We start from the raw sequence: 6470 nt of genomic DNA on the forward strand, positions 1-6470 counted from the left end.
CATTGTGAGGATCCTGAAAAGACAAAAGGTTTAAGTCTGACTTCTTCATCTAAAGATACAATCAATAGAATAGGTAGAAGAACTTGGAGCAGAACCTTTGTTAGAAGACCGAGGGACTTCGAAGGACACCTGCGTTCAAGGTAAGAGCAACTCTAATTGTTGATCTTGTGTTTTCAAAACTAACCCGTGCAAACTAGGGCACATCCTTTAGTGGGATAGTGGGAGGGTTTCCTACGCAATCCTAAAGCAAGTGTCACTAAAGGACACGTATGTCAGTATAATTACTTCAGTGTCTGTGTGTGTGTGTGTGTGTGTGTGTGTGTGTGTGTGTGTGTGTGTGTGTGTGTGTGTACAGTATATATTTTTAATTTAGTGGACATTTTGTTTTTGTTTTTTTTAACTCATGACTAATGTGGACAGAAACCAAAATGATGGTTGGAGGAGAAAATAATGTTGGAGAAGTTATTATATATAAAGACCTGCCAAATACCATTAAACCTTTCAGAGTGATTCATTCATGTATTTCTTCAATTCAATCATATTTACAGCTAAAGAGCTGCTGCTGTAGAGAAAGACTTAAATTTGACAGATTAGTTCTGTTGTCTAGTTCTTTTTATTTCTTTTTATTCCGTCTTGGCTAAGGTGAAATCAGTTCTTTCTTTTAAACCTTTCAGAGTGATTCATTCATGTATTTCTTCAAGACTCCTGTATTTCTTATTAAGGGAGGAAAAGGTGGATTTTACATCACAAAAAACTGCCCTTTTTATAGGGGTGTGTAGACTTTTATATTTATTGTATATAAAAGTCTGAACAAAACATAACTATCTGAGAAAAGACCAGAGTTTCAGCTTACATTTCCTGATAATTACATCTAGATGGAAAATAGCAATGTAGTGATCACAGATTTCACCAGCAACACCTAACTGCCTTATTGTACAGGTACTGTGTATGGGAATGAATCTTTTATACGCTTTTGAACCTGTATTATATTGGAAGTTCATTTCACCACCTCAGCACTATATTGCTATTTCATTTTAAATTTAATGTAACATCCTTTTAAACTTCAGAAAACAATAATAAACATGTATATTTTTATGATGTATGATGTTTGTATGATGTTTTCAGTTCTTTTTTCTTGTTCAGTCTTGAACAGTTGCTCTGAAGTCTGATTCTCATATTCACAAACGAGAGAAAGACGTGATCCGTCACTGTCTGGAGGACAACTAGCCGGTTGATAAAACGCGTGTCCGCAAAATTTTATTTATTATTATATGTTGTTTAAATTTTATATTTAGTGTTAAATAAATAATTGTTAACTGTAGTACAGACTCTGTGGTCTCTCTCACAAAGCCGCCCTTAGCCCCGCCCCTAGCCCTGCCGAACCCTAACGCCTTAACTGACAAATTTTCTGCGGGAAACCCTGGTTGTTCTGTGCTAATAAACTCGTATCACAATTTATGTGCCTTCATCCTGCAAAAATATCACTGTCCATGGTACTAATTCTGTCAGATTATAGACAAGTAATCAGAAAGCATGACAGAAATTTCTACGTAATTTATATATTTTCTATAAATTGTATTTTTTCATCAGCTTAGGCGGTTGTTCACGGCAATCGTGCAGTTGTTGGCGGATGCAGTTAGGTGTCGTCCTGCCAGTCCTGTGATCTTGTCCCTTAATGTACTTAATATTTTTGAAGTTCCTTAATGTTAGTAATGTTCGTAATTTTCCTAAATGTTCTTGTTGTGGATGCAATTTTTAAAAGTGTTTTTTTTCTTTCTTTTTTACAATCTGCACTTTAATAAACCTCCTGAGTTGTTAGCAGACCAACTGTGTCCTGTTGTATGTGTTTGTTTATTCAGAAGTATAGAAATCTTATCAGCATTGAGGCACAAACAATTTTGAGACATCCACGTTTTTATCTCAGTAATACAGTGTGTTAAAAAAGAAAGGTCCAAATTTTGATTAGGCTTAAAGTGAATATAAATCTGAGTGTCATCCGCATAAAAGTGCTAATTAAGCCCAAGTGATCTTAAAAGCAATCCAAGTAGAAATATGTACATGCTAAAAAGTAAGGGGCCTAAGATGGAACCCTGAGGAACACCCATACAGACAAAACCAGTCACCAGTCTATGCTGCTGGCACAACACCAGTATGCAGGGAATCATTTACAATACTGAGAACAGCAGGGCACAATGAATACAAACAGGATTTAAACAAGCTTGTAGGGAGGGGAACAAGTAAGTAAGTGGTAACTTTCATACGTGATTCCTCCCTAGTGAGCAGCTCAGTGTCCATTTGTGTAGAGAAGGATGTGCCAGACAAACTAGGTGAGCAAAATGTGGAGGATGGAACAGGTACAGCATCAATAAGTTTGTTAACACTGTAAACATAAAAAAGGTAACTTTTTTCCCATTTCATACATTATGAGCAGAATATCGTATTAACACCTTATTAAATGTTTTATCATATAAGATCACAGCACAGCACTTTATCTAATAATACAGTGGTGTGGGACGGACTTATGTGGTTTAATTAGAGGTGGGAATAAGAAGGACAAGGGCCAATCAGAAAGAAATGATACTTAATATAACCCCAGCTGGGCTACACTAATGTTTCAGCAGAACAAAGTCATTCAATATAGGGTTTTAGCAACACAAAGTGATTCAAATTAAAAAGATACCAAGGGAAATGGGGTTTTATATTAAAGAACATTAAATATATGCATTAGAAATATTAATATATAAATAATTAAAGACAAATATATAGATTTAGAAATAAATAAAACATTTTCATTTAAAAAACATTTAAGCATCTGATGTACATGTGAACTAAGACACACACACACACACACACACACACACACACACACAAAAACAAGACTTATATTTATACTGTCACAGATACGCCACGTTCTCACGACACTTCCTTCAGATCTCAATCACCAGAGTTCTGATAATCATCACCTGGCGTCACTCAACACTAATTGCTCACAGACTATTTAAGCCACTCTCTCACCTTCATTCACCATCCAGTCTCGTATGCTATGCTTACTAACTCGACTCTCTCATTCTTCTTCTCAGTAGCGTTTCCAGATCCTGATCTGCACGTTACCAGATTCAACTCCTTATCGAGCGTGTGTTTATCGGAGCACGGGCGAAGCGTCCTTCACCACTGCCTTCACCACCTAAGGTTTTGATTTCATCTGTTTGTTCATTGTCTTCTGTACGTTACAGAAGACTGTACCAACCAAACATCATGTCAACTCAACCCACGGACGTCCTCCAAGGATTAGTTGACATGCTCAGGCAAGAGCTGAAGAGAACGCCGGCACCACCAGCGCTACCAGCTAGCAACCAGGCTAGCAACACCACTGTAGTCACGGTTCCCATGGCCCATCCAGCGCCCTATTCCGGCAACGCGGAAGACTGCAAAGGGTTCCTGCTACAGTGTTCTCTAATCTTCGAGATGCAACCCTCTCTTTTCCCCACCGAGCGAAGCAAGGTATCATTTATCATCTCACTACTCACCGGTAAAGCTCTCCCTCATTCCTGCACTCGATCTCCGAGTTCACAGTGTACTTCCAAGAGGTCTTTGGCATTCCAGTGGGTGACCCCACCATCTGCAACAAACTATACCATATCCAGCAGGGAAAATCATCAGCGGCCGACTGCTCTCTCCGTTTCCGCACTCTAGTGGAAGCTAGTGGCTGGGATGAAAGGGCTGGGATGAAATTACTCACCACATATCGTAATGGTTTGAAACCAGATCTCTGTTTACTCGCAGCATTCGACGACTCCATGGGTCTCGAAAACTTCATCCAGTGAGCCATCCGCACCGAGCAACGCATGTCTTCATGCTCCATCTCGTCTTCACCTCCGGGAGTGTCGGCGGAAACGCCTCAGCCTGGACCCGAATCGATGCAGCTGGGCTCATCACAGATTTCGTTTCCAGAGTGACAGCGTCGCCTCAATGCTGGATTATGCCTCTACTGTGCGAGCAAAGATCATCTCATCTGTAAATGCCCAGTCCGTCCAACTCGAGCCCTGGTGAGTACGGCTCAGACCGAACCCTCAGTTTCTTCACTCTCACCACCCCAGTGCAGATTTCTCTTCCTCATGTCTCCATTTCTGTCACCGCTATGATCGACTCAGGTTCGGCAGGAAACTTCATATCAGCCTCGACCCTGGCTAATACAACACTGTCCCGAACTCTCCTGGGAAAATGGTGAGATCAAACGATGGGGCGATGGGTGTTTTCCACAGTGCTTCTCAGGAATCCCCAAAATCGAAACCAGAGTCGTCAAGTCTTCCTGTCTTCAGCACCTCCATTGAGAGCCCCACAGATAACATCTTCGTTTCTGTGCCTAAGGATTATGATCACTTTCGTGACGTTTTCTGTCCAAAGAGAGCATCAAAGCTTCCACCTCATCGTCCCTGGGATTGCGCCATTGAACTGACCAATATTTGGTCATGCTGTATGGCCTTGCTAATGCTCCTGCCGTCTTCCAGGATTTCATGCATTCTATCTTCCGAGACATTCTCAACAAGTACGTCATGGTTTACATTGACGACATCCTCATCTATTCGAGAAACACCAAAGACCATTATAAACATGTGTGTGAAGTATTGCGACGTCTTCGCAATCACTCTCTCTATCTGAAGGCCGAGAAATGTGAATTTCACCAGAAAACGATCCAGTTCCTGGGATATGATGTATCAGAACGTGGCGTCAGCATGGACGATAAAAAGGTGGTAGCAATCACAACCTGGCCACCACCCAGGCCTATAAAGGAATTTCTACCGTCGCTTCATTCGGGACTTCAGTCTCATCGTTACTCCACTCACCACCGCCCTTCGTGGAAACCCTAAGAAACTCATCTGGACTCCAGACATGCAAATCGCATTCGAGAGACTAAAAAGGGACGCATCCTCCACCGGCGTGGGCGTGGTTCTGGCGCAAAGGACAGGCGAATCCCCCGCTCATCATCCATGCGCCTTTTATTCATACAAGTTCAGTTCGGCCGAGAAGAACTATGATATCGGCGACTGTGAACTGTTAGCCATAAAAATGGCACTGGAAGAGTGGAGACACTGGCTCGAGGGAGCCAGACATCCATTCATTGTGATCACAGATCATAAGAATCTCCAGTACTTGAAGGAGGCCAAACGAATCACCAGAAGAAGAAAAGCTGTCTCCCGAGCCCATCCTAGCGGATAAAATCTTCGCATGCCCAATTGAATGGAGCGAGGAGGATGAGATCCCAGACACTCTATCACCTCCTCCAGAGTGTCCGCCTGGACGTAAGTTCGTCCCTCATTCACTCAGGACCACATTGATTGAAAAGAGTCACTCGTCTCCAGGCACGGGACATCCCGGTGTGAACCAGACTGTGCTGCAGCAGCGCTACTGGTGGCCCAATATAAGGCAGGATGTGAACCGTTTTGTCCAGGGCTGCCGGGATTGTGCAATGGCGAAGACACCCAGTATAGCTTCCGTGTGGCAAGCTCCTACCTCTCCCCATTCCTCGTCGTCCATGGTCGCATTTAGGAGTAGATTTTGCCACCGATCTGCCGGTCTCCCAAGGTACATACAGTCATTTTCGTCATTGTAGATTGTTTTTCAAAAATGTTAAAGCTCATACCGATGAAAGGTCTTCCTACAGCTATGGAGAGTGCCGAGGTGCTATTCCAGCAAGTATTTCGCCATTTCGGGCTCCCGGAGGACACTGTCTGACAAAAGACTAATGCAGACGCACGACGGAGAACAGCACCCCAATACAAGGTGGGAGATAAAGTCTGGCTATCTACACGCACCATACGTCTTCACCTGCCTTGCAAAAAGCTCAGTCCTCGGTTCATCGGACCATCACCCGGGAAATCAACCTGGTGACCTTCCAGCTCCGTCTCCCCTCACACTATCGCATCCATCCCGTATTTCATGTGTCCTGTCTAAAGCCATATCACTCACCTACATCTTCTTCCTCCGTAGATCGCAACGGTCCTCAGGAGCCGGGGGGGGTGGGGGGGGTTGCTAGCTGCCACGGATACGGCAGGTTCTCACACACACGGTATACACACACAGTATATACACACACAGTATACACACACAGTATATACACACACAGTATACACACACCGGTCGGTCGGCACTGTGTCTGTTACTGTTTATTGTCTTTTGTGTATTGCATTTTTTTTGTACTTTTTGTATTGTCTTGTAACTTTATGTCTGCACTGTCTTTTTGTCCTGCACTGTCTGCACCAGGTTACACAGTTGCACTTTATGTGGCTAAGACTAACTTACTAAGTCCTTACAGCTCTATCTTTGTTTTATGTAACACACTGATCCTGGAGAAACGTTGTCTCATGTCACTGTGTACTGTAACAGTTATATATGGTTGAAATGACAAAAGCTTCTTGACTTGACTTGACTAGTGATCAATGGGACCCCAGGGGAAAGACTGGAGTTTCTGG

Source organism: Tachysurus fulvidraco, chromosome 3 (genome assembly GCF_022655615.1).
Source record: "Tachysurus fulvidraco isolate hzauxx_2018 chromosome 3, HZAU_PFXX_2.0, whole genome shotgun sequence".
Lineage (NCBI taxonomy): Eukaryota > Metazoa > Chordata > Actinopteri > Siluriformes > Bagridae > Tachysurus > Tachysurus fulvidraco.